General features: G+C 39.5%; 1 protein-coding gene across 2 annotated transcripts in view; it reads left to right on the top strand.

The window, feature by feature from the left end:
• Positions 1-588: 588 nt before the first annotated feature.
• The window catches only part of LOC139372557 (tuftelin-like), a 41,452-nt gene continuing 31,096 nt past the window's right edge, over positions 589-10,944 (top strand). Inside the window, exon 1 of one of the 2 annotated variants that reach the window (XM_071112295.1) lies at positions 589-675. The gene's annotated coding sequence lies outside the window, so the exon portion shown is untranslated. The remainder of the gene's footprint in view (positions 676-10,944) is intronic. The other variant, XM_071112297.1, reaches the window with a different exon arrangement.

Below are 10,944 nucleotides of genomic sequence, written 5' to 3'. Positions count from 1 at the left end.
CTCAAACAAAGGCACCTACACACTCCTTCACATCAATATCTTTACCAGGCCAATCTGAATATGGCCAGTCTATAACCACGTTAAATCCTCTTAAGGATAGGACCCTTTTTTTTCCAATTTTGTAAAACTGAACCATTTCTGTTCAGAATGTATCAAGTCTGCCCAAATGTGCCTAATTAGTCAATATATACATTTTCAAGTACATATCTGTGCACTCCCCTCAAACAATTGCATGGTATGTTTTCACTGTAATAGCTACTGTAAATTGGACAGTGCAGTTACATTTCTAAGCTTTCTGCCCAAATAAGATGTATATGTCCTGGGAAATTTTGTTGTTACTTCATGCTAATCACGTTAGTGCACGTTAGCTCAACCGTCCTGAGGGTGGGACACCGATCCTTAAGAGGCTGGCTATTTCTTCTCCCGTCTACTGTGTTCACCAGTGCACCGTCATTCTTCTCCCTGTAGGGAGAGCTAGTCCTGTCTGGGTTGTAGGTGGGAGCTGCATAGGCTGGTGGAATAGGGCTGGGCTGGTGACTGAGCCTCGCCCTGCCATGTAAGGCAAGACAGTAGGTTCCCATGCTACAGTACTGAGTTTCTCACACACCGACAGACACACAGTCGCAACAGTCAGATCATCGTCAGGAAGGCCCACGGACAACTGCTCTGATACAGGTACATTGAAAATGGCATGTGGGCTTGTGAGACAGGTAGAGGTAAAGCTACTCCAGACTAGTGTGCTGACACAGTTTTTAAAGTAGAGCTCTGGTGTGTTTCTATATAAAGTGTTGTTTGCTTGCTGTTTGTATTACAGTAATAGTGTTAACTTGTGATTTAGATGTAAAGGTACTTATTATTGTAGTAGTGGTGAGAGATTTTAAATTAGTTATTCTCTTCAAAGTATGTAAATGTTTGATTGCTCTTAGACAAGGAGACAATGGTCTTTGATATTGACTTCATATATCAGTAATCGTGTTAACCTGTGACTGAGAGCATATTTTAATGCTGAGTTGTCATATAAGAAGTTCCTCTAATGTAAGCAGCAATGCTAACATTTTGGGATTGTTGAAAATAGTGTATGATGATGAGTTAATTTTGTTTCCATAACCAGAATTTGTATAGATGGGATTAGTCAATGTGGCTCTGAATTTCCCCAAGTATAATTGATTGTATCCATTGTCAGGAGAGAGAGAGTTTATATATATATATATATGCATGCAGTGCCTTGCGAAAGTATTCGGCCCCCTTGAACTTAGCGACCTTTTGCCACATTTCAGGCTTCAAACATAAAGATATAAAACTGTATTTTTTTGTGAAGAATCAACAACAAGTGGGACACAATCATGAAGTGGAACGACATTTATTGGATATTTCAAACTTTTTTAACAAATCAAAAACTGAAAAATTGGGCGTGCAAAATTATTCAGCCCCCTTAAGTTAATACTTTGTAGCGCCACCTTTTGCTGCGATTACAGCTGTAAGTCGCTTGGGGTATGTCTCTATCAGTTTTGCACATCGAGAGACTGACATTTTTTCCCATTCCTCCTTGCAAAACAGCTCGAGCTCAGTGAGGTTGGATGGAGAGCATTTGTGAACAGCAGTTTTCAGTTCTTTCCACAGATTCTCGATTGGATTCAGGTCTGGACTTTGACTTGGCCATTCTAACACCTGGATATGTTTATTTTTGAACCATTCCATTGTAGATTTTGCTTTGTTTTGGATCATTGTCTTGTTGGAAGACAAAGGTACCAGTCAAAGGTTTGGACACCTACTCATTTAAAGGTTTTTCTTTATTTTCTAGATAGTTTTGATGTCTTCACTATTGTTCTACTATGAAATAACACATATGGAATCATGTAGTAACCAAAAGTGTTAAACATACCAATATATATTTTGTATTTGAGATTCTTCAAAGTAGCCACCCTTTGCCTTGTTGACAGCATTGTACACACTTGGCATTCTCTCAACCAACTTCATGAGGAATGCTTTTCCAACATTCTTGTAGGGGTTCCCACATATGCTGAGCAGTTGTTGGCTGCTTTTCCTTATACCTGCGGTCCAACTCATCCAAAACCATCTCAGTTGGGTTGAGGTCAGGTGATTGTGGAGGCCAGGTTATCTGATGCAGCACTCATCACTCTCCTCCTTGGTAAAATAGCCCGTACACAGCCTGAAGGTGTGTTTTGGGTCATTGTCCTGTTGAAAAACAAATGATAGTCCCATTAAGGGCAAACCAGATGGGATGGCGTATCGCTGCAGAATGCTATGGTAGCCATGCTGGTTAAGTGTGCCTTGAATTCTAAATAAATCACTGACAGTGTCACCAGCAAAGCACCATCACACCGCCGCCTCCATGCTTCACGGTGGGAACCACACATGCGGAGATCATCCATTCACCTACACTTACGTTTGGGGGTGGGGGAGTTTTTCCCGGGCTAAAGACAGCTATATCGGTCTGCTAATACAGGACTAGTAAAGGCCTAGTGCGCTACTTTTTCAGGGGGTGCTGCAACCTCAGCACCCCTACTACCCGCAAGTACGGAACGACCCAGTAGCAAAGTAGTATTAGCCAGGCTAAGCTGAATGTTCAGATAATACAGATGCCGTATCTTAATTTGATCATCTATTTCAGACTTAATTTGCCCTAACGAAAAATGTATCAACCCCTACAAAAAAAAATCCATGAATTTTATAATCCACATAATTCACATTTCCTGCTGTGAAAAACTGGGTCAAATTAAGATACGGCATTGTGTACTTAAGAAGATATTTGGAAAATAATTTTGTGTATCCCTTAAACAGCAATAAATTGTCAATGTATGTATTGTGCTTTTGGACTTGATAGAATCACAAAAGGGAGTTCCAGATCATTTTCATGGCTTACCTAGGATGTGATTCAGTATTGGGGCTCCCAAGTGGCGCAGACACACTGGTTCGAATCCAGGCTGTATCACAACCGGCCGTGATTGGGAGTCCCATAGGGCAGCGCACAATTGGCCCAGCATCGTTTGGTGTAGGCTGTCATTGTAAATAAGAATTTGTTCTTAACTGACATGCCTAGTTAAATAAAATAAAAATGATATTCTTGTGCTGTTGTAAACCATTAGTTGTTTTGGCTAAAGAATGGAGCTTAACACTCTTATGAACAGCATGGTTTTTCTGCCTTGAGATGAGTGTGTATATGTAAATCTTCCATTGCTTTTAATAGCCCAATATGAAGAGTTTGAGTAATTTGCTACTAACTTAAGAGCCCAGCTAGCACATTTGGTTCCTTGGAAGTTGTGGGAACATGTGTTTTGGTTTCCCATTGGTTCTGTGAACGAAGCCATAAGTTTCCTCACCGATAACTTTTTTTAAATGTTCTGAGAATGGAAGTGAACATGTTTCAGCAAGACTTTTAATAATACTGCTAGCTTAGGTTAACTGTTTTGAACTCCTAGCAGACATGGAAATTCCTTTGCTTAGGCATTAATCATACAAAACATTGTTTTTGGGATTGTGACACTGCATCAGTGAGATTCAAACCTATGATATTCTGTTGTCTGTCCATTGAATTAGTCCACTATGCCACCAGGATGGAGCTAATAAGCCATGTTTTTTAAACTCATAAGAAAACTGCTCATTTTAGTTTATTCAAACCATAGATTAGATAGAGTACTAATCTTTATCTGTGCCATTTATAGTGCCTGTAACAGCACGGGCAGCGCCATTGAGGCTATCTCCATTTTGAAGCGGTCAATCTTTCTGTAAATGTGTTATTTTTATATTATTATTATTGGGAAAGAAATCTTTACAGTTAACATCATTCAGTGAAAATGGAGGAGACTGAAAAGAAAACATGCTTAAAATTGTTCCCCCTTTTCTATCCAATTCGCTTTATTTTTGTAATACATTACACTTGATCATTCTTGAATAAGTACCTCCATTTATTTTTGTTATTCCTCTAATCTATTTTGTGCCTCTATAGTACAGTTTCCATTACCATCTACCTGCACTGTTACTTCCTCTATTTCTTTTATTAGTCTCTTTTGACCTAAACTGCTTTTGTTTTAATGAGTATTGTATTGAAAGTGTCCCATACAATAAGGGGATCTGCTGTACCTATGTTGTCCAAACAAAGTAAATTCTGAATTATTTTGTCTTAGTTAAGAACATATTGCATCCAATAGGCTTTGATTAAAATTCCAATTCTGTAATAGTTATATGGAGGCCAATTAGATGGTGGTCCGATCGCATTTGGTCTCATAATAATACTTTAAAAAAACGTTTGATGCCAGCAAGAACGAGATTAGGAAGTAATCAAGACGGCTAGCTTGATTTAAGCCTACTCCATGTATATCTCACTAGGTCATGGTTTTTCAATTGTTTATGCACAAGTTCTAATGTATCCATGATCTTTGTTATCTCCTTAAGTGCTTGAGGGTGATAGTTTGTAGAATGATGTCCTTTACGATCCATTGAGGCACTTAAAACCGTATTATAATCTCCCACCATAATAATAGATTCTTCCGTTGCTTGTGAGCTCAATAGATTATTATATATATTTTCGAAAAAGTGTGGATCATCATTATTTGGCCCATATAGATTAATTAGCCATATCTGTTTTGATCCAATAGCATATTTAAAATAATCCATCTTCCTTGCGGATCAGTTTGCACATTCGGATCAACATTTCTATTAATTTGTATAATCACCCCTTTTTGAGTTTCTTTGACCATGACAAAAATATATTTCTCCTTCCCAGTCTTTTTCCACCCAAACTCATCTATTTGTTGAATGAGTTTCCTGTAAACAATATATATTATATTCTCTCTTTTAGCCATGTAAAAATGTATATTTTATTTAACCATTATTTTACCAGGTAAGTTGACTGAGAACACATTCTCATTTACAGCAAGAACCCGGAGTATGGTTACAGGGATGAATGAGTCAATTGTAAGCTGGAGATGATTAGGTGACCATGATGGTATGAGGGACAGCTTGGGAATTTAGCCAGGACACCAGGGTTAACATCCCCACTCTTACGATAAGTGCCATGGGAGCTTTAGTGACCACAGAGAGTCAAGGACACCCATTTAACATCCCATCCGAAAGATAGCACCCTACACAGGGCAGTGTCCTGGGGCATTTTTTTATAGACCTGAGAAAAGAGTGCCTCCTACTGGCCCTCCAACACCATCTGGTCTCCCATCTAGGGACCAACCAGGACCAACCCTGCTTAGCTTCAGAAGTAAGCCAACAGTGGGATGCAGGGTGGTATGCTGCTAAGCCATTACATTCATAACTTGCTATACTTATTTCCCCACTTACCATAATGATACCCAGTTTCAATTATACTTACCACAACCAATGTTTGTAAACTTACCATTAAAAAGCACAATGATGATTAAGTGTCAATATTGCTGTACCATAATCGTTTCCACTGTTAAGCATACTGTAGCTGCAACTTTGTAAACCTCCAATTGTCCTAATATTCCACACACTAAAACCTCCCCCATATCTAGGTCTGTTGTTACTAAGACCATCAGACCATCTCCCTGACTCATGATGCACCTTTGCATCCTAAGGCAAACCCTTGGCAGCCAATTGGTGTTGGCTAGAGGGAGATTTGGGCAGTTCCATGATAACATAATTATCTATGAGGATACCTAAGCTGATGGCTGTGCCAGAGCCGACCGCAAGTCAACCCCGGGCACTCCCTTATGTGAAGGCAAACTCAAGTTCAACTCACAATTCCGACACAGCCACACCACGACAACCAAGAACCCATGCAGTACTGACACTCCAGAGCGAGTAAACCTGTAAAACCAACCCTCTCTCCACCCTACACATTGTTTTTTTATTCCAGGGTTTGTTGCTCTATCACCTTGGCTGTTTTACAGCTAGGCCTATATCATTAGGATCAAGAATATAGAAGGTAGCATAACTAGCTTATATAGAAATATATAATATACCTTTCTCTCGCTTAGAGAAGTGCTTCCATAAGCCAATTACCATTAACTTGAATCACTTTATCCCAGTGCTAACCAGCCCATGCACACAAAAGACAACAACTCGGTTGACAATACCTAATCTATCCATTTGCCTGTGTGTATCACAAGAATAATCATATCTTACATTTTTTATGTTGAGATTAATTGTTTTTATAATGTGAAAGGGCAATTATTTTTTAATCATACAAGCCTATTCCAATAGAGAACCTAGGTAGGTTTTTAGTTATATAATCCTTTATCCTAGCCATATAATACATCTATTCATATTAAGTTTTATATTAAAAGCTAATCATTTCGATTCACATTGGCGAACAAGGGACGCACTATATAACAGTTAAGTCATTGTATACTCGACCTCTACAATTAGGATATACAATTGAATTCAGAAGTTTAGGTTGGAGTCATTAAAATTCGTTTTTCAACCACTCCACAAATTTCTTGTTAACAAACTATAGTTTTGGTTAGTCGGTTAGGACATCTACTTGGTGCATGACACAAGTAATTTTTCCAACATTTGTTTGCAGACAGATTATTTCACTTATAGTTCACTGTATCACAATTTCAGTGGGTCAGAAGTTTACATACACTAAGTTGACAGTGCCTTTAAACAGCTTGGAAAATTCTGGAAAATGATGTCATGGCTTTAGAAGCTTCTGATAGGCTAATCAATTCAGTGAATTGGAGGTGTACCTGTGGATGTATTTCAAGGCCTACCTTCCTACTCAGTTCCTCTTTGCTTGACATCATGGGAAAATCAAAAATCAGCCAAGACCTCAGAAAAAAAAATTGTAGGCCTCCACAACTCTGGAAAGTGCTCCCAAGGATGAACCAAACGCACTAAGGTACCACGTTCATCTGTACAAACAATAGTATGCAAGTATAAACACCATGGGACCACACAGCAGTCATACCGCTCAGGAAGGAGACGCGTTCTGTCTCCTAGAGATGAACGTACTTTGGTGCGAAAAGTGCAAATCCATTCCAGAACAACAGCAAAGGTCCTTGTGAAGATGCTGGAGGAAACGGATACAGAAGTATCTATATCCACAGTAAAACAAGTCCTATATCGACATAACCTGAAAGGCCGCTCAGCAAGGAAGAAGCCACTGCTCCAAAACCGCCATAAAAAAGCCAGACTACGGTTAATAACTGCACATGGTGACAAAGATCGTACTTTTTGGAGAAATGTCCTTCTGGTCTGATGAAACAAAAATAGAACTGTTTTGCCATAATGACCATCGTTATGTTTGGAGGAGAAATGGGGAGGCTTGCAAGCTGAAGAACACTATCCCAACCGTGAAGCATGGGGGTGGCAGCATCATGTTGTGGGGGTGGCAGCATCATGTTGTGGTGGTGCTTTTCTGCAGGAGGAACTGGTGCACTTCACAAAATAGATGGCATCATGAGGCAGTAAAATTATGTGGATATATTGAAGCAACATCTTAAGACATCAGTCAGGAAGTTAATGCTTGGTCGCAAATGGGTCTTCCAAATGGACAATAACCCCAAGCATACTTCCAAAGTTGTGGCAAAATGGCTTAAGGACAACAAAGTCAAGGTATTGGAGTGGCCATCACAAAGCCCTGACCTCAACCCTATAGAAAACTTGTAAGCAGAACTGAAAAAACATGTGCGAGCAAGGAGGCCTACACACCTGACTCGGTTACATCAGCTCTGTCAGGAGGAATGGGCCAAAATTCACCCAACTTATTGTGGGAAGCTTGTGGAAGGTTACCCAAAACGTTTGACCCAAGTTAAACAATTTAAAGGCAATACTACCAAATACTAATTGAGTGTATGTAAACTGCTGACCCACTAGGAATGTGATAAAATAAATAAAAGCTGAAATAAATCATTCTCTCTACTATTATTCTGACATTTCACATTCTTAAAATAAAGTGGTGATCCTAACTGACCTAAGACAGGGAATTGTTCCTAGGATTAAATGTCAGGAATTGTGAAAAACTGAGTTTAAATGTAAACTTCCGACTTCAACTGTATCGTATTAAACAAACAAAAAAATGACATTGGTATTTCCAATGTACAGTCTTAAAATTAAATACATTTAAAAAATCATAAAGAAAAAAAAAGGTCAACCTCCAGGCTTCCTGCACCATGGTGGGCCAGCTACCAACCTCTGTCCACCACTGGGGGCTGGCCCCGCCAGCAGGGGGGCCAACACAACCTCTGCTTGTGGCTCAGGTAACCTTGGTTCACGACTGGGGCCTGATCTTGCCGGGTGGACAGCTACCAACTCCAAGCGGGCTGTCATGTGCCTTTTACTGAGGAATGGCTACCGCCTGGCCACTATCATAAAGGCCTGATTGGTTCTGCAGAGATGGTTGTTCTTCGGCAATGTTGTCCCATCTCCATACTCTTGAGAACTCTTAAGCTCTGTCAGAGTGACCATTGGGTTCTTGGCCACTTCCCTGACCATGGCCCTTCTCCCGCGATTGCTCAGTTTTGCAGGGCCCAGCTCTAGGAAAAGTCTTGGTGGTTCCAAACCTCTTCCATTTAAGAATGATGGAGGCCACTGTTCTTGGGGACCTTCAATGCTGCAGACATTTTTGATACCCTTCCCCAGACCTGTTGACCCAGAAATGTGTCCAAGACACATTTCTGTCTTGGAGCTCTACGGACAGTTCCTTCAACCTCATGGCTTGGTTTTTGCTCTGACATGCACTGTCAACTGTGGGACCTTTTTATATAGACAGGTATGTGCCTTTTCCAAATCATGCCCAATCAATTCAATTTACCACAGGTGGACACCTGAGCTCAATTTAGAGTTTCATAGCAAAGGGTCTGAATACTTATGTAAATAAGGTATTTTTGTGTTTTATTTTGAATACATTTGAAAAAAATTATAGAAACGTGTTTTCGCTTTGTCGTGAGTAGATTTGAGGATTTTTTATTTATTTAATATATTTTAGACCAAGGATGTAATGTAACAAAATGTGGAAAAAGTCAAGGGGTCTGAATATTTTCCGAATACACTATGTAAATGTGACATTTCACTTCATAGGTTTTACAAATTTGCAAAACCTTTTTGCTTTGTCATTTTGTGATATTTTGTGTCGAATGATGAGGGGGAAAAAAATACTTAATCCATTTTAGAATAATGGTGTAATGTAACAAAAGGTCTGAATACTTTCAGAGTGCACTGTAATCAAATAAAATGTTATTGGTCACATACACGTGTTTAGCAGATGTTATTACGGGTGTAGAGAAATGCTTGTCTTTCTTGCTCCGACAGTGCAGTAATATCTAGCAAGTTATATCTATAAATTTCACAACATATACACACAAATCTAAGTAAAGGAATGGAATTAAGAATATATAAATATATGGATGTTCTAGTGATGGCTATTGAACAGTCTGATGGCCTTGAGATAGAAGCTGTTTTTCAGACTTTGATGTACCTGTGCTGACCTCACCTTCTGGATGATAGTGCGGTAAACAGGCAGTGGCTCGGGTGGTGGTTGTCCTTGATTATCTTTTTAGTTTGTCAGTGAGGTGTATGCCGAGGAACTTGAAGCTTTCCACCTTCTCCACTACTGTCCCGTCGATGTGGATAGGGGGGTGCTCCCTCTGCTGTTTCCTGAAGTCCACGATCATCTCTTTTGTTAGGTTGACGTTGAGTGAGAGGTTATTTTCCTGGCACCACACTCCCAGCGCTCTCACCTCCTCCCCATAGGCTGTCTCGTCATTGTTGTTAATCAAGCCTACTGTTGTGTCGTCTGCAAACTTGATGATTGAGTTGGAGGCGTGCGTGGCTTTGCAGTCATGAGTGAACAGGGAGTACAGGAGAGGGCTGAGCAAGCACCCTTGTGGGGCCACAGTGTTGAGGATAAGCGAAGTGGAGATAAGCGAAGTTGTTTCCTACCTTCACCACCTATGGGTAGCCCGTCGGGAAGTACAGGACCCAGTTGCACAGGGCGGTGTTCAGACCCAGGGCCCATATTTTTGACAGAATTTGCAGATACTGCACTTTGCCTTATACACTATGGTAATTCATGTAGTGTTTTTGCAGATTGTAGTATACTGTAATATTTACTGTAGTATGCGGACATTACTGTAGTATTTACTATATGTTTTTGTTTGACTATCTTTGACATAGAGGTGCAGGCTTTCTCCTTGAGAATACTATAGTATTCTACAGTATACTACAACATTCTATAGTAAGCACTAAACATGATCAAGGGATACTACAGTGTGTAGTATAGTATACAACAGAATTATGTAGTAAATACTGTAGTATTCAATAGTAAACTGTAGTATTTTGTTCATGTGGGTGGTACAGGCCTCTAGACTTATAGGTGCCTCCCTTTTAACTTATAACTCAGGGCAGGTGGGTACATTTATCAGGCTGTAAATATGAAGTTAGATAAAAGGACCTCACATTTACAAGTATAAGTGTATTCATGTTCATATATTTCCCAACATATATTTTTTAAAACAAAGCTTGCCTATTATATTTTGAAGCCTGCGGTTTATGTTTTAAAGCTAGATTGAACAATTACTAAGGGATTCAGAACAAACTTGGTTGGATGGGACTTTGTATTTTATGTGTTTGTATTTTTTATTTTATTTTTTTATTTCACCCTTATTTAACCAGGTAGGCTAGTTGAGAACAAGTTCTCATTTGCAACTGTGACCTGGCCAAGATAAAGCGTAGCAATTCGACACATACAACAACACAGAGTTACACATGGAATAAACAAAACATACAGTAGAACAAAAGAAAACAAAGTCTATATACAGTGAGTGCAAATGAGGTAAGTTAAGGAAATAAATAGGCCATGGTGGCGAAGTAATTACAATGTAGCAATTAAACACTGGAATGGTAGATTGGCAGAAGATGAATGTGCGGGTAGAGATACTGGGGTGCAAAGGAGCAAAATAAATAAATAAATACCAGTATGGGGATGAGGTAGGTAGATGGGCTATTTAC

This window comes from Oncorhynchus clarkii, chromosome 18 (assembly GCF_045791955.1).
Source record: "Oncorhynchus clarkii lewisi isolate Uvic-CL-2024 chromosome 18, UVic_Ocla_1.0, whole genome shotgun sequence".
In the NCBI taxonomy this organism is placed as follows: domain Eukaryota; kingdom Metazoa; phylum Chordata; class Actinopteri; order Salmoniformes; family Salmonidae; genus Oncorhynchus; species Oncorhynchus clarkii.
The sequence above is the reverse complement of the archived record's forward strand: the minus strand, read 5'-3'. Positions and strand labels throughout refer to the sequence as shown.